This window comes from Oenanthe melanoleuca, chromosome 13, assembly GCF_029582105.1.
Source record: "Oenanthe melanoleuca isolate GR-GAL-2019-014 chromosome 13, OMel1.0, whole genome shotgun sequence".
Taxonomy (NCBI): Eukaryota; Metazoa; Chordata; class Aves; order Passeriformes; family Muscicapidae; genus Oenanthe; species Oenanthe melanoleuca.
Genome location: NC_079347.1, coordinates 199,297 through 224,240, shown reverse-complemented (window position 1 = coordinate 224,240; position 24,944 = coordinate 199,297). Strand labels below are relative to the sequence as shown.

At 49.6% G+C, this 24,944-nt stretch overlaps 1 pseudogene; it reads left to right on the top strand.

Annotated features, from left to right (window-relative positions):
• The window catches only part of LOC130258910 (zinc finger protein 721-like), a 415,188-nt pseudogene that overhangs the window by 287,314 nt on the left and 102,930 nt on the right, over positions 1 to 24,944 (top strand).

Below are 24,944 nucleotides of genomic sequence, written 5' to 3'. Positions count from 1 at the left end.
CCAGCTTTCCCCCACCCCTCCCTCCTTCCAGCTTACACCGCCTACCCCGGCCGTGCAGGGTGTGAGAAACGATGCTCCCTTTTTTAAAATTTCAAAAGTTTAATAAATCTTAACATAAAAATACAACAAAAGACTGAATAAGCAGAACAATCAGCGCAGGGAGCACAGGACTAAACCCCCACGTGCTCACCTACAGAATGGATCTTCTGCCTTTTTTGCCTCCACGCCCTCCCAAAGTCTTGTCAGTGAACTCCTTCTCTGCCGTCCATGGCTGGAGACTTTTTTACAGCTTGGCTGCAGGGCAGGTGTAGGAACAAGCCGGCCCTCCCCAAATGCCCCGACTACCTAAGCCATGTCTGACAATAATACAAGGGGTAGGAAAAGAGGACTATGCGAGGATATATTTCAGTAACATTATTATACATCCACAAAACTTATCTTGAACATACACACAGCGTTCATCCTTTAATTGTGGGAGCCAGCCATTGCATTACTGATCTATAGCCATCCTCTCCTTTCCTTTTCCTAATTCATTTGGCTGAAGCGATTACTTTTTTGTTTTATTCTGATAATTCAATCGTACTTTTCAAAATTGAATTTTATCATACTAGCATCTGTTCAGGTGGTTGGGGACAGTGGGAACAGAAAAATCTAACCTTTTCCTTTAGCTCACTTCTTCACAATGGACAAAAGGGAATCACAGAGGCCTGGTATGGCCATCTACCATGCTGATGGTGTTACTGCCCATAGCAGGTATATCTTACCTGTTAAAAGCCAATTAAGGAGTGATAGAGGTCTGGTATGGCCTTTTTGCCCCCACCTTACCATGCCTACGGGGCTGCTGCCCATAGCAGGGCTATACAATTTTCTCAGTGGTGAACTTGCCCTCTATTTCCTGTCTGACTCTACTTGTTGGTTCCTAAGGAAGCCGCCCCAGCACCTCTTATGGTTTCCTGTGTACTTCTTCTCAACAGATGCTTGTAATTTCCATCCATTAAAACAGGACAAGTACATTAATAATTGACATGGTTCAACCCCTTTCCCCCTCCAAATTGTTAGTTAAAACAGTCTTTGAGCCAGATGGTGGAAGCTTGACCCTCTTTTTGGATGTCCTCGTACTTCTTTTGTAATCTCCTGGTCTCTGCTTCAGAGTTAGTTCGATCTCACCCAGTCTGGATGTTATAGTTTATTCTTTGAGTTCTTTTACAGGGCCTTTAATTCTGTTGCAATGAGTTCACTCCCACTCTGCGGTTCCCACAGCTGATTCAGTGGTGAGCAGAACCTGAGAGGGACCTCTCCACTGAGGGGTTAAAAGCTGCTCTTTCTCTGAAAGACAGACACTGAAGACAATGTACATCAGGTAGCATTTTTCTACATAGCAGATTCCTCCTGAGTATTGGAACAAGGAGCTGAAATGCTTAGTGTGTCTGAGACTCAGCCAGAGGCCAGAGAGCACAGACTCAGGAAGCATGGTTGAACAAACACAGATTAGCAGGCAGTTCTGTTCTTCGTGGCTATTTCCACCCCAGTACTACCCCACATGCTTCACCCTAAGGCAGTCGCCCAGCACTGCTGACACAAGGGAACTGGCTTAGGGAGCATTGCAGTTATAGAGAGGTTTGCACCTGGCACAGCCTCTCGTCTGGATGGCAGCAGTGTCTAGGGTATGTGGGCAAGAACAGCAGTGGATGCACATAATAATGCCACTTGTTCCTTGGTGCATTTGAAAAACTTGTTTGACATGTTAGATTTAAAAGGTCAGTATAAATCAAAGCTTTGGACATGACAATGAAATCTATTTAAAGAACAAACCCCTCCAAAGACACACACACACATCAGCACATCCGTGCTACACAGACACCCACCCAGGCACAGTCTCCACCAATGCACACATGCCTACAAGCACAAGAGCTGTTGTACTCAGGGACCTTATGCACACTGATACGTGCAGTGTAATTAACACATGGATGTCCCACATAGAGCCATGCTCACCCTTGTGGAGCTGTGCACACCCACAAGCACAGAGCTGTGCACAGACTCAACACACGTGTACACAGCAGAGCACAGATGTGAACAGTGCTGTGCACACCCACACACATGTGCACTGTGCAGAGCAGGACGGGCACACTTACACCTGGACACACTAGAAAATACACGTGCAGTGTGCAGTTCTGCACACTGACACACTTGTGCACTCCGGTGTCTGTGTGTGCACACAGAGCTGTGCACACTGGCACACTCGTGCGCATCACTTTTCTAGAGCTCTCCTGGCCCCGACTCCCCTGTGGGTCTCTCTGTGGGATCATGACACAGTGGGGATGGGGACAGCAGAGGGGAGTGTGGGTGGGACATTGTGGAACAGTTCATGCCTACAGTTAGTTAAAATATGTCACTAGAAATTCTCCTTATTTCCCAACCCTCCCCCACACACATACTTGAAGATAGGTCCCGCATTCCAGCAGGCAACACAAGGCTGCACAGAACCCTGTCTTCAGGGACAATTTCTTGGTTATTTCCCTCTGACGAGGCTCAATGGGGGACAATGGGACAGTTCCTCTCCTCTGATGGTCTTAGGGGCAACCAACCCTGTTTCTTTCCTCATCTCACTCTCTGCAGAGCTCTACCCACCATCATTTGCCTTTAATGAGGAAACAAAAGGCACCCTAGAAATCTCCCTCCCAGTGCAAACAACACACAGAAAATCTGTGCTCAAAGAGAACACCCACAGTGAACAGTGAGCTCACTCTGCCCAAGCAGGAAAGGCCAGGCCAGTGCTGACATGAGACGACTCCTATCCAGTGCTTGCCACCCTCCCAGACAATATTCAGCCACTCAGCCTCACAGACCTATATTCTAGTACTGCCAGTGGGGTCCTGGAAAGAGAATGAAGCACATCTACTGCCTGCTACCCCCTCTAGGCAATATTGAACTGTTGTTGTTCACTGACTAATCTTCTAGCACTCTTAGTGCAGTCAGCAGAGCCACTTCCTACTGGGGGGGGAAAAGAGCCCCCTCTGTGCCTTTGTGGTGGGAGCAGACAGTGTTGTCTCAAAGGAAAGATCAAAGAGAGACCATGCTGGACCTCTGCCTCCTGCCCCTCACCCCACAAGGGAAGAAGGGCACAAAACTGAGCACCTTTTAATTTTTTTCATCCTGTCTTTCCCAGGAACTTGACTAGCTCAAAGGAGAAGATTAGAAGGATTTCTTGATGATCACTGCCAGTGCACAGCACACATGGCATCCCTCACCCCTTACATCATCATGGGATATAGGGGTAGGAACCAATAACAGCCCTACCCCTCTGCTCCAGAAGACAAAATCCCCATACAAGCATTTAGTTATGGCCTTCTTAGAGAACCACATTCCCACCCAAATCTTCCCCTCTGCAGCAGCTCATTCCCACAGGAACTGGCAGAGCAGATGGGGTTTGTACATTGGCTGGCTTCCATTCCAGTCTTTGCCCTGGAGCCAGCCCTGGAGCCAGCACGGCAGTAGAAGGGTTCTGGTGATCCTTCTCCTCTTCCCATGTAGGCTCTAACCCAGCTGCCAGAACTTAAAGCTCACCGAGCACTTCTTCTGGGATTTGAGCTCCGGCCACGGGAGGAGGAGTTGCAGCTCCAACGGCAGCAGTTCCCAGGCCCAGCTCCTGCCATACCAGTGGGGCTGTTTGTCGTACAGGAGAGGAAAGGAAGGGGAAGTGCAAGTAGCAGTAGCTCATTTCAGACTGAAAGAGGGAAAGGTAATTTATTCATTTTGAAATCACCGCATTCAGGCTCTTACCTTCACCTGAAAGAGAAGTAGCACCTACTCCTGTTAAATTTGGGTGGAGAACAAGTGTTACACTTGATATGGTAAGCAGTTAAATTATCTGAAAGTGTACAGCAAAGAATTAGTGTTCACAGAGAGAGAGGAAAAGGCAGGAAGTGGCAAAAGGGAGGAGGAAAACAAAGCACAACCCAAGTCAGTTTTTTTCCCAAGGATTTTCTGTTTGTATGGATGGGGTGCAGAGGAGCTTTGCCTTGAGATTCAGGACTGAGAGGCCAGAGCTAGAAAGGTTATTTGGTGAAAAATCCCCTCTCCCAGATCTGTACCGGCGTTGTTCTTTAGTTTTGACATGGTTGTTTAAAACCTGATATATTCATTCCTTGTTAGACTCATCCTATGGCCCCTATACATAGTTGGACTCAAATTCTCTCTTTGTCCTATTATACAATATTGTATCATCTTAAATTCTTTGACGTAGGAGTCATATTTTCACCAGGCTAGTTTTCTTCCCAGGGGGCTATTTAAGGGTATATCTGTTGATATATTTTCATTTCTTTTTTCCCTTGGGGATTCCTTCCTTGTTCTTAGTCCCATTCTTCCCGCCAATCACTGGTTCTCACAACAAAGCCGCCTTCCTGACAGCCAAGTACAGGTCCTCAGAAGAACAGCTTGCCTTCCCAATCAGCTAGAAGGAAAAGAAGAGAAAAGAAAGGAAGGAAAAAGAAAGGAGAAGAAAAAAGGGCTTTACGTTCGTCTCGGAAAGTAAAACCAATTTTTCTACAATCCAGGGACCACATAGAACCGGGTGGGTTCCGCCGTTCCTCTCCTCCTCGGCTCGGCGACCCGGTCCTACAGCTTTGTGCCGGCGGGTGTTACAGGGGAACCGGCACAGCCCGGCACCCTCCCCCTTCCCGGTGCCTTTTGGCTTCTCAGCGTGGGGCAGCTGCCGAAAAGCCCTCGCGGCCCCGTGTTGTTTTTCCTGCTGGCGGATCCCGCAGGGAACCCGGCACAGTTCCGTGTCCCCGGGTCAGCCCCGCTCTCCAGCGGCGCCACCGCGAACCGCGCCCGGCGCTGCCGCCCCCAGCCCGGTGCTCCGCGGCTCCGCCCGCTCCGATCTCCGCTCGGGAGGCGGCGGCTTCATGGGAGGGTCCCGGAGAAGGGCCTGATTGAGACCTTGGGCAGCGCAGAGAGCAGCTTTAACTGGGTTGGCAAGCTCCGCGGTTTGTGAGACTTCTCCCGCACAGCCAGGCTGGTTCTCCACCCTCGGCCACGCTGCCCGCGCCTCCTCTGGGGCTGGCGAACGCCGGGAGTTGCTGTGCTTGGTTTCGTGGCCGCCACTCAGCGCTTCGGCCGCTGTTAACTCGGCACCCTCGCGATTTTAGCCGACTATCAACGCAGATTAGCCAGGAAAATCCAGAAAGCAAAACTAGAGACCAAGAGCATTCCAGAAGGGGTTTCCTGCAGCCAGACACACAGCAGCAATTTCCAGGGGCTGTCACTTCCTAGTCCGCGGCTTTAAGGATGCTGTGGCGGTGCACAGCAGAAGACCCTCGGTGTTGTACTGGAACAGGTTCCTCCAGAAGAAAAGGTGGTGGTCCCGTGTGCAGGAACTCTGTGGTGTCAGCAGTGGAGGAGCAGGCTGAGGAAGATCTGCAGCCTTGGGATATTTCTGCAAGAGCCTTCACCCCTGGCAGAGCCTCGGTGAGAGCTGCCAGAGTGTAGAGGGAGGCAGCCCTTTGGACAGGCGTCCCTGCTGCCTCAGAACCATGGCTGTGAGACAAACATCCCTGAGGATGCAGATGGGCAGGAAATGCCTGGAAGTAAAAAGAGGAGCCCAGCCGTGTCCAAGAAGCTGTTCCCAGAGGAACACTTCCGCAGGAAGTGTCCTGGAGCCACTTGTGTTCAGCCCACAGACAGTTCCCAGAATGCTGTCTCTGTTCCAGTGGGGAACCCCCCATGCTTTGCATTGTAAAAGATTCACATAAAACCAAAGAGGTTTTTCCATCTGCAGAAAGCTCCCCTATTCTACTGGACACATGGCCTCTGACTGCCAGGAATGTGTTTACAGATTGAGATTTGATCTTCTTAGGGGCGTTAGTGTTAAATAAATTAGGATTTTCTCAGAGAACTGTGAATGTTCCCAGTGTTTTGGATTGGTCTGGGCTTCCTTTCATACTGTGTATGACAGGGAGAGAATTTGGTTGTTGCTAAGCAAGGCTTGCCCTCCTCAAGGACTCTGCAGGGTTCTAGAAGCCACTCAATATCCCATGCTCTCCCATAGAGGAGGTGGCAAAGAGCCTGGAGGGAGCATGTCGAGGACAGCTGAATAGACTGGACAGATGGATATTCTGAGTGATGGGAGCACCTGGGACCAACCAGCTCCTTTTGCTGCATTTTGGTGGTGCCTGAGCTGGGCTGTGACGATGCCAGAGATATCCTACAATGACATCTCCCCTGTCTGTCTGGGCATGTGCTCAGTCCCAAAGCTCACCCTGATCCTGAGCTCAATCTCACTCCATGGTGAGACACACTCATGCTCCAGGATTTAATCTCATCCCAGTGCCACACCGGTGCAGCCCCAGAGCCAACCTCAAGACCAGGCCTAAGGCAAATGGCACATTTAGCCTTAACCCAAATTCCAGCTCTAATCTAAAGCCCAGCCCCAATTCCAGCCCCTTGCCAAATCCTCAGCCCTAAACCAAATGCCACGTTTAGCCCTAAGGCCACCCCCAACTGCAACTCGAAGCCCAACCTCCATGGCAGTCTCAAGCCCTAAGTGCAGCTTTGAGTGCCAGCCCACACTCCAATGCCAGCTTTAGCTTGAACTCCCAAACTCAGCCCTAATTCCTGCCCTAAGGCCAACACCATTCTTGGACCTAAGCCCAATGGCAGCCCCAGTCACACTCCGTAGCCCAAGCCTGGCTCTAAGCTCAAGGCCACTGTGATAAATATACTACAGTGTTTGCTTTAGCAGTCGTTAAAGTGAATACTATGTGTTTTAGAAGGTTAACTTTTGTAATAGAAGTTTTACTAAAGTTTAGAGATCTTTTAATGCAAAGGTAGTGTCGTGATACTAATGCTGGTAAAGAGTTGTAATGTTAACACTTAACCAATGAATGAATTGAAACCTGTTGAATATATTGAAAAGTAACAAATGATCCGGAGTGAGACAACTCCTTGAAAATCGTGGGATGGGGGAGGAACTGTGTTAAAATGTTTGAATATGCATAACCTTTTGTAAATATGTATTAGGTTGATGCAATACACAGGGGGGCTGGGGGTAGTCTCTGCCCCCACTGATTAGGGGAACTGGACCTGGTTCCATTCCCCTCTGATTTGGGGGTCTGGCGCAGTCCCTGCTGTTATATATGAGTAATGCAATGGTTGCCTCTCACAGTTAAAGGATGAATAATGTATTTACCTTAAAGATAAATTTTATGGATGTGTAATGATGGTTTTGTAATATATCCTCCCATAGTCCTCTTTCTCCTCCCCCATGTATTATTGTCAGACATGGCTTAGGTAGTCGGGGCATTTGGGGAGGGCCGGCTTGTTCCTACACCTGCCCTGCAGCCAAGCTGTAAGAAAGTCTCCAGCCATGGACGGCAGAGAAGGAGTTCACTGACAAGACTTTGGGAGGGCGTAGGGGCATAAAAGGCAGAAGATCCATTCCGTAGGTGAGCACGTGGGGGTTTAGTCCTGTGCTCCCAGCGCTGATTTTTCTCCTTATTCGGTCTTCTGGTGTATTTTTATGCTAAGCTTTAATAAATCTCTGAAAGTTTAAGAAAAGGGAGCATCATTTCTCACACTCTGCACTGCCAGGGTAGGAGGTACAGCTGGAAGGAGGGAGGGATGGGGGAAATCAGGTTTAAAGGGTCTTCATTTACTTCTCATTCTCCTGCTCTGAGTATGTGGAGTTTTCTGCCAGAAATTTCGCCCCTCCTCCACTCATCCACAGGGGTTTGGGGCAGTTTTCCCGTTTTGGGGGAAATCAAAGCCATGCACTGATGCTCCTAATTAGGGGGTAAGAGAACTGAGACTCCAGGTCTTCCCACAGAGCCGGAGTCAGCGAACGCGCAGGGCTGGGAAAGGCGTGCCGGGAGCTGAGGAGAACTTTGTTTGTGTTTCCAGGCCAATCCCGCCTCGGGCCCGGGCCCGTTCCAGGGCTGTTCTCATCTCCGGCTTTCCCCTCACACAGCCCGGGAGCCCTGAAAGCGCGGGCCGAGGCTGCTGCCGCCTGCACAGCCCGCCCCTCGCTGCCATTGGCTGATTCTGCCGCGTCTCCTCGTTCTCGCGCGCTGATTGGGCAGAGCGGGGACAAGCCCGGCCCTGGGGCCAAGGGCGCCATTGTGGCAGCGCCTGTGCGGGCCCGAGAGTGGCGGCAACGGCCGGAGGTCGGTGAGGCGGCGGCGGAGCTTGGAGGCGGCCCCAGCGCAGGTGGGAGCCTCGTTCAGTTCTACGGGGGCTCGGGGCTCTCTCGGGGCAGAGGGGGCATCAGGGGGCTCTGGCGGGTTCGTTGTGCCGTGCCCGGCCCGTGTTCCCCCTGGGCAGAGGGCGCTGCTGGAGAGGCTGCCCGCGGTCTCCTTCCCGCTGGGGCCTTGGCAGGATCCGCTGCCGGAGCAGCGCTGGCTCGTCCCGGTTCCTGCGGGTAGCACAGAGTTGGCTACCCCGTCCCCGCGATTCTGCGCTGGGGCCGCCTCCAAGCTCCGCCGCCGCTTCACCGGGCTCCGGCCGCTGCCTCCGCTCCCGGGCCCGCACAGACTCTTTGCCAATAGTGCCTTCCCGCCCCAGGGCTGCTCTGGCGGCGGCCCCGAGGCCGGGCTTTTCCTCATTTGGCCTAATCAGCGCGCAGGAACGAGGAGTGACAGCAGAATCAGCCAATCGCAGCGAGGAGCGGGCTGTGCAGACGGCACGGTCACCCCTCCATTTCTCCGAGCTCCGCCATTTCTCGGAAACCTCGCCTGAGGAGGGACTCCCGCGCTGGGCCCGGCCCGAGCATCGGGCCAAGGAACCGCTGCTGCCCTGAACCGGCGGGAGCTCCGGGTGAGCGGGAGCTGAGGGTGGTAGGAGCTGGGGGTGAGTTCGGGATGGAGCCGGGACCCACGTGGAGCCCCGGCAGGAGCCCGATCCGGGCAAGGGATGTTTGAGAGAGGCCCCAGGACTGTGCGGGAAAATTCACATGGTCAGAGGTTTATGTGCCCAAAGGAGACAGAGGAATCCTGTAAAAGTGACTTTATTGATGAACAAAGGAAGAACCCCTGCGGCATTTGCCATGCGGTCTCTGAAACGCAGCCTCCTTTTTATCCTCCTTTTCCCGGCCGCATCTCCCTCTCCCTTTCCCCACTGGCTGAGGTACTTGGAAGGTTCAGACTTCCCGATCCTCGTGCTGCATGTCACTTTTAATATCCACCCCCACTACGATATTAATCTTACTGCTTTCATTCTGTCCTCTTTCCTCAAGAACTGTCTTTACAATATTTTACTTACTATTTACTCAATCTCTTTTTCTGAGACCTCTCTGGTTTTGGGATTGTTCTCAGTGCCCTCACTCCCTGTCCTTTTGTAGCTGTTTCTGGATCAGAAGGCCTGGCTGCTACCTGCATCCCGTTGCTCACCTGCTGAATGAGCTGCACTCAGCATAGTGTCATGCATGGGAAAATGATGAGAGTTGCTGCAGCACATCAGAGGAGGAACAGCATTCGTCTATGGTCATGGTTAGCCAGGGAATCGTGAAAGCCTGTCCCATTCCCATCCTTTCTACATTTGCAGTGGAGTATGAGTCTCTTTTCTTATTTCCGTTTTTATCTCTTTCACCACTTCCCGATTATAATCTATTTGCAAACATCAGTTTCAGTCATTTAATTTTCCACAAATGTTGCCTTCTTCTTTGGCGTGGTTGGGTGGCAGGAAGGTCAGGAGCTCAATCTGTCTGATTGGTTATTATTTCGAGGACAGCTTGTAATCCTGTAATTTAAATGATAAATGGTACTTTGCCCCAGCAGTGTTAATTTGGATTTCCAAAGATCCTCTCCTGGTTGCCTGAAACCAGTGCTGCTGTTCCAGAGAAGCCACTGGATGACTCACATGTGGCCCCATTCTAATCTGTTTTTTCCTTGATATTTTAAAGAGTCAAGGGATTACTTGCTTCCTGCCTGGATGTGCGACAGAAATAATTTTATCCACACATAGCCCTGGTGTGCAGAGAACATCTTTCCATGGCACGTGAGTTTTACTAGGTTTTTTCATAATTTTCATACACCTGAACCCATTGAAATCCATTGGTTAGATATTCAACGCTTCTAAGTTGGGTAGTTCGTAGTATTTGGTTTCCAATTGAACCCGGATTTCTTCTCTGATGTTAATTAGATCCCCACTCCTGGATTTCCTTCTCAGCCTTTTCCAGACCTGGTGTCTCCAATTGTTCCCGGGAACAGTGTCTGGGATGGGTGTTCCTTGATGTTTGCTAATGGTTCTTGACGTTTTGTTAATGGTCTTTGTCTTTGTGGGTGTCTTTCAGCTATTTGCAGTCTGTTGAGATGTTAAACTATTCCCAGTCTGTTGAGATGTTAAACTCATCTTCCTTGAGTGGTGAAACATCCCTTAAAAAACCCTTTAAAATTCCTTTCTCCAAGGCAAAGGCAAACTAAGGCAGAGAAATGAAATGAGACTTCAAAAAATTTCATAGGAGACAGGATTGTGGTCACTGACTGTTTGAAATATGCATCCCTTATCACCACCCCCCACTAGGTGGAGAATTTCCAGGATAAGGAATTCCAAACAGCAATTCCAAAGGAGATGGTTGAATATCTGCCCTGGGTCTGGCTCTTCTTCTTCCCAAAGCCAGTGGCAAAAGCCGTACCCATGGCATCTTTATTTCTATCACCAGCTCCCAAAGGAGTTTCTTTATTCCCACATTCATTCTTTCTAGCTGACCTGAGCTCTGAGGGTGCCAGGGCTTGTGTTGGTCCCATTGTATTCCTAAAGCAGCCATAACCCCCTGAAGGATCTTTGCTTTAAAATGAGTTCCCCGTCTGAGTCTGTTGCTTCCCCATTCCCTCATCTTGGAAATACTTGTTATTGAAATACCTTGATAAGTGATCCAGTGGTTGCTCAACATGTCAGAATTGCTTTTGCCACCCTGTTAGCTGCCATGCTGTCACCAGCAGATATTTGAGCCTTCCTGCTCAGGACATTTCAGTGCCAGGCTCTTCCAAGCACACAGTGCTCCACCAGTTGAGCTGACCATGTGGGCGGTGACCTGCGCTTGCTCTAATTCCCTTTCCTTAATCAAAGCATGTCTTGGAACTCTTTTCTCTTCTACTGCCCTTGCAGACCCATCCATAAACACATTTTGTCCCTCAGGCCCGGGAATGTCTCATCAATCTCTCCTGTCCTGGCTCTGGAGCTCTGTCACTGGAATGCAGCCATGGGTTTGTTCCCAGCCCCTATGCAGGCTGTTCAAACAGGAGGCTGGGTTAAACCCGTCCCCTGTCCTCAATTCTAAATCCTCCTGTGCCACTGAATAAGTTTCATTCTGTAATAACTGAGCACTACTCTTCCATGTAGAGGCTCTTTTGGTTATCAGAGCTTTAACTTAGTGCCAGAGTTGAACAACAGGATATCCTCCTGCCATCAGTTTTTGGGTGTTATGTCCCATTAAAGTTGTGTCTGCACAATTCTGCAGAGAATTAGGCCACTCTGGCCGCTGGGTTAAACATTTTAGCACAAGAATTCCTTTGGCATGGCCTTGTGTAACATCTTTTTTAAAAAGCAAGGTTGACTTTCCTGATAAGTATTTAAAGGTGTAATAAAAGCAGTAAGAGACAAACAATAAAGCAAAAGGTTCTACCCATAGGGTACTTGGCCTTCAGCCAAGCACTTCAGAAAGCACTTCTCTAATGCATCAGCCTCTTGCATATTCATTGGTCTTCTATGTATTGTTCAAACACATTCCCCCCCCAACCTGTAAACCAACATTTTTTCCTTCCCTGGAGGTCTGGAATCCCATAGTCCAAGAATGTGAAAAATTTCCTGATTATCTTTTCTACCATTCTCTGAGTTAGTTACATGAACGAAAGTTTTTAACCTCACCGTGTTACAGTCCAAGAAAATATATCTATCACAGTACTATTTATAAATTTTGTTAATAGCAAAATTAAACTAAACTATATTAATACAGCAAGTTTTCCAACATCATACATGTAGCTTTCATTTTAATATTTGCCAAAAGCCAATAATATAATATGTACTATAACACACGTACAATTATAATTTCTTGACTGAGTCTGGAAGAGCCATGGCTGGGGCACCAATCATTTTGGTTTTATTTTATTTTCTGAAGTTTTGCTGTTTCTTGAATCCATACCACAATATTGAGGCTGTCTGGGTTTAAAAACTCATACAATGTTCTGGCTTGAACAGAGAATCTTCAATCCAGGTCCTGCAATTCCTTATTAGTTCTCAGAATTGTCCCAGCTCCACTTTATTGCTGGGTAACGTTACTTCTGAGATTCCCTAGTCCTTCTCTGGGTCAATACAGCACAAACCTTCAGTCAATATATGTCCCAAATATTTAACCTTTTTCCCTTCTATTTGTGCTTTTTTTTTTTCCCAGATACTGAAAGATGCTTTTTAGCCTTAACATTCAGACATTTCACAGAGGCTTCTTCCACTTGGCTGAAATATTTGAGAGTTAGAGACTTTCCAATGCACCCACTGCATCCCCCCTTAATATTCATCCCACTTTTGTATAGCTAACCATATTCATGGCTCTGTTAAGTCTTTATTCTTTTTCTGGGAGTTTATGAATTTAGCAGGTACTTGGCTGAGGAGCTGTCCGTGTGGTCAATTAATTACATTTTCTGAACCTGATGGCTTCTGCTGTCACTTCCTTATGTACCCGTCCCTGGCTCTATCTCCAAGCCCCAGCATCTGTTTGTAAAGACACTTTCTTGTTCTTCCTTCTATTGGGGTCCAGGCAGAGCCGCAGCTCCCAGCATTCCCCACCTGGACCCCACCTGCACCTCCCCGGGCCCCAGCGCCCCCCGTGAGAGGAATTTGGGGAGGTGGGAGGGGGCAGCGCCAAGGCCGGGCAACCCCGCGCTGTCGTGGCGGGAGCGGCTGCAGTGGGGACCGAGTGTGGGTGGGAGCGGCCAAGAGCCGAGCGCTGCCCCAGCCCAAGCTGCCGCAGCTCCATCCCTACCCCTGCACTGGGATGCTGTGGGTTTGGGGGGAAGAGGGAGCTGGCAGTGGGTTCTGGGCCTGGGGGCAGCAGGAGAAGGGAAGGAGAAGCAGGGTTGAAGAACAAAATGGTCAAATGCTGCATGTGGGAGGAAGAGGTAGGATTGTGCAGAACGAGGAGGAATAGTATAAGGAAGAGGAGTGTGAGGGAGAGCAGGGACACATAGGAGGAGGAGGAGCAGACACAGGAAGCAGCACAAAGTTTCACCCCTCCCTGTGTCGGCAGCCTCTCCTCAGCCCCAGGAGCATTGCCCCCCCACACGTAGCAGGTGACAGGGGAGAGGGATTCATGACTTTCACTGGAGTGAATCTTGGTGTTTTGGAGATTAATTGTGAAGAATGTTTGTGCTTTGGTTTTTTGCAGGGTCTGAATCTTTGTGTTTTGGAGGGGGGAGGGGGTTTGCTGAATTTTGCTGTTTGGGGCTGTTTTGATTTATGTCTTGAATATCTAGAGTATTTTCAATTGGGGTCTTGGTGTTCAGGTGCTTCCTGCAGACACAAGATGTTCAGTGATTTCTTGCGGTGAACTTGGGTGAGGAGGAACTCCCAGCCCAAGGCGCTCTCCTCTTGTTTTTTCCACAAAGGTTTGTCATTCCTAAGGCGTTGGCGGATTGAGGAGGAGGAAGAGGCCCAGAGACCTCTTACTAGGAGGGGCTGCACACCCAGCCCTGAGCGCTGCGAGCAGGAAAGACCCTCCCTGTGCCAGGAAGGCAGCCGGAGATCCAGGTGGGGCTCAGAGCTGTTGGAGAATCCTCATGGAGGGGAGAAGCCCCACAAGTGCTTGGAATGTGGGAAGGGTTTCAGCTACAGATCCAAGCTGATCCGGCACCAGATGATCCACACTGGGGAGAAGCCCTACAAGTGTGGGAAATGTGAGGAGAGCTTCAGACAGAAGGGCCACCTAAAGCAACACCAGGTGGTCCACACTGGGGAAAAGCCATACGAGTGTGGGGAATGTGGGAAGAGCTTCACCGACAGGTCCAGCTTGATGCGGCACCAAGTGATCCACACTGGACAACGGCCCTACACCTGCTTGGAATGTGGGAAGAGCTTTTGGTGGAGCTCCACCCTGAGAAACCACGAGCGCATCCACACTGGGGAGAGGCCCTACCAGTGTCCTGTGTGTGGCAAGAGGTTTCAGAGCAGCTCCAATCTTGTCCTACATGAGCAGATTCACAGAGAGGAGAGGCCCTTCCGCTGCTCCGACTGCGGGAAGGGATTCAAGCAAAATGGCAACCTCACTATCCATCGGCGCATCCACACCGGGGAGAGGCCCTATGAGTGTCCTGAGTGTGGGAAGAGCTTCTCACAGAGCTCAACCTTGACCCGACACCAACGCAGCCACGGCTAAGGGAAGCCCTGTGAGTGCCTTGATTGTGGGAAGAGATTCGTGCTCTGCTCCAGCTCCACCTCTGTGGGAGGATCGGTGTTGGATGATCCCCAGTGACTGCTGCTGGGCAGAGCCCTGGTGATCCATGGTCCTGGTGATCCCTGTTAGGTGGGTAGATAAGGTTGTTGAGATTTCCATCCCTTCTTGTGCTGCTGTGTTTTTGTTGGTAATAAATTCTTTCCTTGTGCCCACGCTGGCTCTGTTTTTCCCGTTCAGTGCTCGGGGAGGGCTCTCTCCCATTGCTTCTCTAAACTCCTGGGCCCCTTCTCAGCTAATTAGAAGAGGTGCTAAAATAATTGAGCCAATCGGAGTGCCTCGCACTGATGACTCCTCATTGTCAAGGTAGTTCCACAGCGCCCTGAGCTCCTCACCTGGACTCAACTCTTGTCCTTCCCTTTCCCCCTGCGCCCTCCACCAGGGGAATTTTGGCAGCGGGAAGGTGTCAGAACCTGCCTGGCCCTTGTCATGGAGTGCATGGTAGCAGCTGGGGCCCTACTGGTGTCACTTGGAGTCCCCCTAGCTGTGGGCACAGAGCTCCTGGATGAGTGGGAGGGGCAGGAAGGGAAGTGGTGGCAGTGGTGGGAACAGTGGGGTCAGAAAGGGAAATGAGGCGGTGGGAGCCCTAAACAGATGTTGGAGTGGCTGGGGCCAACAACTGGGGAGTTATGGGAAAGGTGGAGGAGAATGCAGAGAAGGGTAGAAAAGTGGAACTGGGACCGCGGGAAGAAGGGTCTCGTGGCGACCAGAGGACACTGGGTGTCAGGGTTGCCTCAGAGCTCTGGACTACTGTACGCTACTGGGGGGCTCCTAGGGGGTCACCCCTGGACCTGTGTCCTGCACACACAGGGCTGTTCCAGGAGATGGTTAAGTCCTAGTGGGACTTCATTAATGGCGCCAACTGTGTGAGGTTGGTGGAGAGGAACATCTCCAACTGGGAACTGTTCCTGCACTTTGGCAGCGATGTGGGGCTGTACGTGGAGACACCTCCTTTGGGGACAAGGTTGCCAGGTACTGGAACAGCAACCCGGAATGGATGGAGCACGGACGGGCTACAGTGGACAGGTGCTGCTGGCACAACTGCGAGTTGTCCAGCCCGTTCCTCATGGACCGCAGAGCTGAGTGTGGGGCAGAGCGCGTCCCCTCGGGCCCTGCCCTGGGAATGACCCTGGAGCCCCTCAAAACCTCCCTGGGAATCACGTGAGACACATCAGCCCTTCTTGTGCCCATCCCCAGGGCCTCCTGCCCCCTCACCCCAAGTGACTCCGGTGGCTCTCCCAGTCCATCCCAGTCTCTCCCGGTGTCCTCACAGTCCTTCCCAGTGTCACCAGACTCCCTCTGAATTCCTCTCGGTTCACAGCCATTCCATTCCCCATCCACTTGCCATCCTACTAACTCCACTCCCAGACCTCCACCCTCTCTCCCAGTACCTTCCCAGTCTCCCAGTCTTTTCCAAATCCTTTTTCAGTCCAATCCTGAAATGCCACTCTCTCCCTCCCTCTCCCTTTGCCCCAATCCACTCCACCGTCTCCCAGTGTTTCCCCACTCTCTCTGGTTTCATTCCCAGTCCCTCTCAGTGCAACACCAGCCCTCTCCCATCTCTCCCAGTTCCCCCCAGCTGACCCCAGTGTGTCCTTACTCTCTCCTTTTGCCCCAGTGTGTCCATTTCACTGAGACACTCAATCTCCCAGCCTGGCCGCAGCTGTGATAGATTTCTACCCTGTCGAGATCTAGCTGAGGGCCAGCAGGAGCTCTCAGGGTATGTGGTGGCCACCGACCTTGTGCCTAATGGGGACTGGACCCAGCAGCTCTCGGTGCTGCTGGAAGCCCTCTGCAGTGAGGGGTCATCTTCACCTGCCACGTCAGCCTGGAGCACCCCCTGAGCCAGGGCTGGGGCACAGCCCAGACCCCACAATGCGGGGGGAGTGGGGGAGGCACTGGTAGCGCTGGGACGGGGATTAGGGTGTGCTAGGAGTAACTGAGAGGGAGTTTGAGATAGCCTGGTTTAAACTGGGAGTGTTGCAATGTGTTCTTATCACTTATGGTTTAGGAGAGATGTGGTTTTTCTTTAATAGTTTGTTCCTGTTCTCCCCTATGTTGCTTAGCCTAGGTTGTGCCATCCTACCCAGTTGCCTGTCATACCCAAACTCCTGCCCCTTGTGGAATATTCTTTGCCCTTCCCCCTGCCAAGCTGTCAATCCCTCCTTGTGGCAACCCTCTGCTAGGAAATCCCCTTTTGAAATCACCTCATCTTGGAAGCCCCATTGGTATGTTTAAATTGTTCCCTCCCCCTGTGTTTCCTTGTTGAATTATTTATTGTAAACCCTGTATTACGCTTCTCCCTAGCCTTTCCCCATTGGTTGAGAAGTTGTACCCTCCCCTAGAACCTCCCCTGTATAAAAGTCCCTTCACACCCAGTGTCTTCGGTTTTTGCTCCTGGACCCTCCTTAGTAATAAACTTCTTTGGAAACCATACGGAAGATCTCTCCCTCACCCTTGCCTCTGCCTGTGCTTGATTAGACCATAGTGCCATAGAGCCTCTACCCAGCTAAGCTGTATCTCAGATCTCTGTTTCTGGGAACAGCCCACTCCTTCACACGGTGTCAGGAACTAGCGGGTTGAATCCAGCAGTGCATCAGGCTGGCGCCACACGTGGGGCTCTGACTTTGATTTTTTGGGACCGGTTGGAGAGACTGTCCCTAAAAGTCTTGGACTCTTAAAGCTGTTAAGCTTTTGGGTCATCAGTGGCCCCTGTGTGAGCACACCACCTTTTGGTTGGTGGTCTCTCAGGGCTGAAGAGACAACCTTTCCAGCACCTGGTAGGATCTCTTCTTGACATGAGACCTTTTCTGTGGCTTTTTGTTCCAGAGGCAAGGTTGGGTGAGTTGTCCCTATGGAGTGGGGGCTTAAAAGTGGAGGGTGTGAGGGTGCGCTGCTCCCAGGGTTTGAGGGGAGCCACAAAGCAAAAGGCCACCAGGTTGGCTGCACAAGGCAGCGCTTCATCCCAGACTGGTCTCTGGACCCTTTTCTTTTAAATTTGCTTTTTACCACAGGGGAAGGAAGATTTTGCTGCACAAGACAGGACTGGTGTGAGGTTGTCTGTCAGCAGAGGGAGATTTCTATCCAAGTTGTGGGTGCCCTGGGGAAAAGTGGGAAAAAGTTTTCAGAGGGGTTGTTAAAATATTTTGTTCGATGGCTGTTCCTCCACTTTCCACAGGTGTCCTCTGAGGATGTCCAGAGTGTCCCCTTTTGGGACTGGGTCAGTACAAAATTGATGGAGTTGACAAATAAGGAAGACACCTTCATAGCTAAATTTCCTCCTTTGTTCATATTAATTTGGACTTCTGTGCTAAACCAAGGGAAGGTAGAGAAACAGCAGATCAGTTATCCCCAGTTAATACCCATGTCTCTCTTTCCTTATCCCTCATTCCTAAAACCTTGTCCTCTAGACAGAGCAGATCGCCAAGAGGTGCGGGGTAGCTACTGTTGCCCTGGCTCTCCACAGTCTTCTCAGCACCCTTGCCTAGGCATCGAGGGCCCTGCTGTCAGGGTCCCTTCCCTAATCGTTCATCTGTTCCCTCAATCCCAGTTGGTAGTTCCTAAGTTATAGAAAACCGCTTCAAAGGCTGTTTGTTCCCTGTGACCCAAAATGGCCCCCAAAGAGCACAAGATGGTGGTGACCACATGGCGTGGACCCTCACTTGTGCTTCTTCTCCCCATAATCCCTTTCTCACTACTTCCCCTTCCAACCCTTTCCAGTCTTCTCCCTTTTGTTTCTCTTTCCTTGACTCCTCCGGTCCATCAGACTCCATCTCTTCATTCACACCTCCTCCCTCACTGGCTCCTCCTCTCATTACATCAACATTAAGTCCTTCCCCTTCCTGTTATAACCCTTCCCAGGTCTCCTTCCCTTTCTCATGTAGCTCCGCCCATCCTCTTCAGACTTCTCGTTCCAATGCTCCGCCTTCTGATTTGTATGCTTCCGGAACCAGAGGGGATGGATCTGGAAACCAGAACCCGGAACAGCAGGCCCTACCTTTTGCCACTCCGGTTGCTTATAGCCAGATGGGAAGGAACCCAGCAAGAATCCTTCTTGTACCAAAACAAAAAGGAGCTTTGCAGGGCTCAGAAAGAGTTTGGGCATAAAAGTGAATATTTTAAAGGCCGCTTAAAGGCTACTTTTTTGTCTGATGTGTTGCTCCCTGGTAAACTCAAAGATTTATTTTCATGTCTCCTCATACCAAGGGAGTATCTCTTATGGGAGAGACATGGAAGAGATTGCTACAAGACCTCCTTTCCGAGTTCCTGCAAAGTCCTTTAAACACTGTTGATGCAGAAAATAATACCATCACTATAGATCACTTATGCGGCAAAGGGGTATGGACTCAGACACAGAAACAGGCCGAAAAATACCACGGCCTGTTCTCAACTGTGTCAGAGGAGCTGCCAAGAAAGCATTTACCATCATGCCCACCAAAGATCCTAAGATAAGTTATACTGCTATTAAGCCATATCCTGTGGATGCTAGAAGGAGCTAGGGAAAAAAGCAGCTTGAGTTTCCTCAAGCTACTCAAAGGAATACAGAAGGGAAAGAATTAATAACAATGATTAGCACCTGCTGTTGTGCTCAGGAGAGTGCTTGAAAGATGTGATATTTTGGTAAAAGCATATTTACAAGGGGCATTGCCTTCCTTGGATGAATGAGCTTATTCTATCCTTAGTTCTGCAGTCTAGCCTATAAAAGATTGAAGATCGCTTCTTCAATAAATTGCTTCTTCTGCCTTCTGACAAAGTCTGTGTTGTGTTCTTTCGCCACTCCTAGCCCTACAGTGACAACATCCCTCTGAGCATTTTGTAGATTTCATTGAGAGGCTCCGGACAGAAGTTGAGCAGCAGGTAGAAAGTCAGCAGTTTCAGCTGGTAGTGTTAATCGAGCTGGCCCAAGCAAACGCAAATGATATCTGCAGACAAATCATCTTGGGCCTGCTCTTCGATCCACCACTGACTCAACCTCATCATAGAGGCCTGCACTAAGAGAGCCATCTTAAATCTGGAGTCTAGTGGAGTGAAAGGAGGGTTAAGAGGAAGAGATTAAAGGACAATAACACCAGCAGTACCTCAACCATCACAGAGTGTGGATGATACAATGGTGCCTGAAAAAGGCCCTTGGGATTTTGTGCCCTGAGACAATGGAACCTTTCATGAGAGATGTCCCCCCTCCCTGCCAAAACCCCTGTTATCATTTAGGATTTCTATTGGTTTTTAACTTTACTAGATGACTGGTCTTTTTCTTACCTAGAATCTTAAAGTAATTGGATAGTTTCTCAACTCATAATTTTACTGGTTAGAATTTCAATCCCTTTGATATCTATAAAGACCCGTTGCTATGCTATGCAACTGGATTTGCTAGTGGAAACCCTTCGGAGAAATAAACTGCCTTTGGAACCTCCACAGCAAGTCCCGGAGTCTCTGTCCCTTGCTAGCTTATAGCTGGCACTCTGCCTCGGGAGCTCTTGGAGCTATCTGGTCTCCCATAGCAGCCGGGAGCTAGAACCACCCTGGCCCTGGCAGCTACACTTGGCGACCCAAACATCACTCTGAGACCCCTCATCAGGGTGATCGTGAGAGACATTCTCTGAACAGTTCCGCCTTCGGACGCTGACACCTTTGGCTTGCAGGTTTTTGTTCTATAAAGATCTGCCCCAACCAAGGACAGTCCAACAACCTCAGGATCCGGACCTGAGACTGGACCAGCTAGCAAGCAGCCAGCAGACCTGACCCATCGGCTGAGACCTGGTGAACATTTCTAGCCCCTCTTTCTAAGCGTGCTTTTCATGTTCAGGGTCACCACTGGATTTTTTTTTTTTTTTTTTTTTTTTATCTCTTTTTTCTGCTGGCCTGTCGTAGGGTTCCATGGGGCATCTATTCACCAAACCTCCCCTTAGCTCCTCTTAGAAAGAGACTTCTATTCCCAAATTCTAACTCTTCTATTCTTCAAATTTTCTAAAGGCACTCTTTCTAAAACTAACCTTAAAAAATTCATTAAATGGCTTTTTACTCAATTTCCTCATATTAATTCTGACTCTATCACTTTAACTGGCCTCTGGAGCCAAGTTGGAACTCGCATTTACTCTTTGCAAACTCAGGGCAACTTCAAAGTTACTTCTTTCATTCCTTTATTTCAAGAAATTGTCCAAGCACAGAGAAAACAACTTTATTCTCTCCCCAACCCACCCACACCCCCTTCCCAAGTGCCGAAAACAAAGCCCCAGTCTGTCCCCTCCCCCTCCCTACCCCACACTCCTGCTGTAGTACACACGCCACCGTCCTCCCTCCCACCCACAAGCGTGCGAGATCCCCTGCCCCACACTATGCCCATTCCCTCTCCCACCGTAGCTCCGGCAAGGAAACAATCCCCCCCCGCCCTCCCCTCCAAGCCGCTCGCATCCCCTGTCCCATCCCCCCTTTCCTCACTCCAGCCTGCTGTCCCAGCTAGCCTCTCCTCGCATCCCCAACAGCCCCACTCCCCACCGGTTTCTTTCCAACCGAGTCCCTCCGCCGTGGTTTCCCGTCCCCCCAACTCGCCCCCCCCCTCCCCGTGCAGCTCGAATTCACTAGCCCATCAGCTATCCCTGCAGCTTAGACCCCTTACCAACCCTCCCTCCCTGTTCCTAATACAGTCATAAGCAATGCTACCCTCCCTACCATCACTACGGCAACGACCTTGGCTTCACATTCCAGTAACTTTAATTCTCAGCAGCTCTGTACTATCTGTTATCAAAATAGCACACTTATAAACTCTGTTCCCAGTGCCAGTCTTTGTAATACCAGCTCCCCTCTCCCCTCTCCCCTCTCCTCTCTCCCAAAACCCCCTGTTATGCCTGTCCCTGCCAGCTTGCTGTGCTCCCCCCTCCCCTGCACAAATGCCTCAATCCCTACTGTGCTACTGCCACCTTGTGGCACCCATTCCATGCACCCATTCAAGCCAACCCCAGCCCTCTGCACCCCCCCACCCCCTGCTCATACCTCCCTGCCCTGCCCCCTGCCCCGCCTGCCTCTGTGGCTTCCCCCAAAGCCCTCCCTTCTCATTCTAAAAAGCACCGTAGCCAACAAAAACATTTTCACACTTCTGGCAACACAGATACAGATTCTTATGATTCAGAAAACAGCCAAGACCCATAGGCCAATGTCAAGCTATTAGCCACGCAAAATGAAGACTGGCAAATAGGTAAAAAAATTTCTGCCTTTCTGGTAACATATATACCAAGCAGAAGAGGATGTGCCACAAATAAAGCTCAATGGGAAGCATTTTATGCTAAACAATTGACAGAACTATTTAAAATTTGAAAGGAACATGGAAGAAACACACAAATTTTTAAAATTTTTTTAGAGGCAATTTTTTCTGCATATGTTTTAGTACCACATGATGTAAAAAATCTAGCACAATGTCTTTTAATTCCTGCTGAATATATGTTATGGGAAAAGCACTGGAAAAAGCAGTTAAAAACATTATCTGATAATTATGTAAAAGATGCAAATCGCCCAAATTTCACAGTAGAACAATTAGCTGGAGAAGGCAACTTATCAAAGTCTTCAGAACAAGCTGACACTTTGCCCAAAGACACATTACAAGACATAGCAAATGCAGCAAAGACATCCTTGCTTCTCACACCAGATGACTCCACACCTACCCTGCATTTTTCCAATGTTAAACAAAAAATAGATGACAGCTTTATCAAATTTGTAGACAGACTGAAAGATGCTCTGGAAAAACAAATAGAGAGCTCAGATGCACGAACGGAACTGCTGTGCAAACTTGCTATGAGCAATGCAAATGAACAATGTAAAACTACCCTAAGGTCCTTGCCTCTCGACGCAGAATCCACTATTGAACAGATGGTGGAAAACTGCACACGTCACATGTCCACTGAAAACACAGTAGCCCAGGCAGTTGCCAAAGGTATTGCTGAAGGAGTCACAGGAGCTTTTGCAGCAGTGACCTCCAAAGAAAATGCCCACTGCTTCTACTTGGACATTTTGTAAAAAATTGCCCAAAAAAGCCACAAGTCCAATACCCTCACACCAATCATCATAAACCCCAAAAACAGCAAAAGTACCCACAGAATCCAAAAAACTGCCAGTGCAGCGTGGGAATGGCACCGCGCCATGACACCAAATCAAAGGCCATCTCCCACACTGTCCCACCCATGAAAATCAGTCAAATTCCGGAACATATCAAGAGGACCCAACATACGCAGCGCTTCAGATGGGAACCAGGCGCCAGTTGGTAAACACATCATCTTTGAACTTCACAGAGGGCAGTTTCCACTGAGTTCCCACAGGCAAATGTGGACCACCAGGTGAGCCTTGGGACATTTTAATACTTGGTGACCCTTACCACAGCCCAAGGCAAATTTCTGTTTTGCCAGAGATTCAAACTGTACAATCTGGACAAGAAATTTCTGTCCAATTTTGCTGCACAGACACGCCTTTTTTCCTTTCACAGGACACACCAATTGCACAAGCCTTCCTGCTCCCAAAGAATTAAAACGAACAGATCCCCCTCAACCCTACTGTACTGTGGGTGCAAATCATGGGATCGCAGAAACCCATCATTGAATGCAACATCCTCTGCAAAGGTGAGTGAATCCTCAGACCAGGAATGATCGACACCAGAGCTGATGTCACCATCATTGCTCACTCAGAATGGCCATCCAACTGGGAACTGCAACCGGTAGCTGGCATAATTTCTGGAATTGGTGGCGTCACCGTGTCCATGCAAAGCAGGAACAACGTTGTCGTTGAAGGACCTGAAGGCAAGTTGGCAACCGTCCGCCTGTTCATGGTCAGAGCCCCCATCACTCTGTGGGGTAGGGATGTCCTATCCCAATGAGGAGTTTCCCTTTGAATCCGATGCCGGGATTTCTGATTTGGGCCACTGGAGAGTGTGCTCTCCCACCGACCCCTCAGCTCACCTGGAAAAGTGACAACACTATTTGGGTTGAGCAGTGGTCCCTTTCAAAAGTCAAACTGCACGCATTGCATGCCCTGGTGGAAGAGCAATTCGCCAAAGGCCACATCATTGAAACCACAAGCCCCTGGAACACTCCAGTCTTCGTCCTGCAAAAGCCTGGAACAAACAGATGGAGGCTTCTCCAAGACCTTCGCAAAATCAACGATGTCATCAAAGACATGGGTCCTCTTCAGCCTGGTCTGCCTTCTCCATCAATGCTGCCTCGAGATTTGACACTTGCCATCATTGACATCAAAGATTGCTTCTTCAGCATTCCACTGCACCGCCAAGATGCCCCACGGTTTGCCTTCTCCATCCCCTCTCTAAACAGAGAGGCTCCCCTCAAGAGATACCACTGGCTTTTTCTTCCCCAAGGACTCAAAAACTCTCCCACCATATGCCAATGGTATGTGGCCCACGTTCTCTCCCCTGTTTGGAGCTCATTCCCAGTTCAATAATCTACCACTACATGGACGACATTTTAGTTTGTGCCTCAAAAAAGACTTACTTGGACAAAGCAGTGAAAGCAACCATTGAAACCATTGAAAAAGCAGGATTTGAAATCCGTGAAGACAAAGTACAGTACACCAGCCCGTGGAACTACCTTGGACTTCAAATCCATGACAGAACCATCATACCCCAGCAGCTTTCCATCAAAGACAACTCAAACACCCTGAGAGACCTACACAGTTTGTGCGGATCCATCAACTGGATACGCCCCCTTCTGGGAATCACAACAAAAGTCCTTGCCCCTCTGTTCAATCTTCTCCATGGTAAAGAAGACCTCAACTCCCCATGGACCATCACACCAGAAGCCCGAAGTGCCATCGTCAAAGTCCAAGAAGCCCTCTCCTCACGCCAAGCTCATCGATTTGAACCTGACCTGCCCTTTCAGTTTGTCATCCTGGGAAAAGCCCCTCACTTTCATGGTCTGATTTTCCAATGGGACTCTCAACTCACAGACCATTTGCTCTTGAATGGGTCTTCAGAACCCAACAACCCACAAAGACAATTACCACATTTCAAGAAATTATGGCACACCTGATAAAAAAGGCCAGAGGTCGCATCCACTCTCTTGCAGGGTGTGAGTTCACATGCATTTACTTGCCACTGACCACTGGAAATCTGGAGCATTTGCTCCAGACCAACGAAAGTCTCCAATTTGCTCTAGATAGCTATATTGGCCAAATCTCCATTCATTTACCCAAGCGCAAGCTTTTCAATAAAGATGCAGTTTTCCATTTAATTCCAAAATTAGTCCAAAGCAGGATTCCCCTCAAAGCTCTAGCAGTTTTTACTGACGGCTCAGGCTCTTCTCACAAGTCCGTCATGACTTGGAAAGACCCCAAAACCAAAAACTGGGAATCAGATGTTCAAATAGTTGAGGGATCTCCACAAATTGCAGAGCTAGCAGCTATTGTTAGAGCCTTTGAGAAATTCAAAGATGAACCCTTTAATCTGATCACAGATTCAGCGTATGTAGCCGATATAGCTATGAGAGCAGAACATGCTTTTTTAAAAGATGTTTCCAACCCAAAG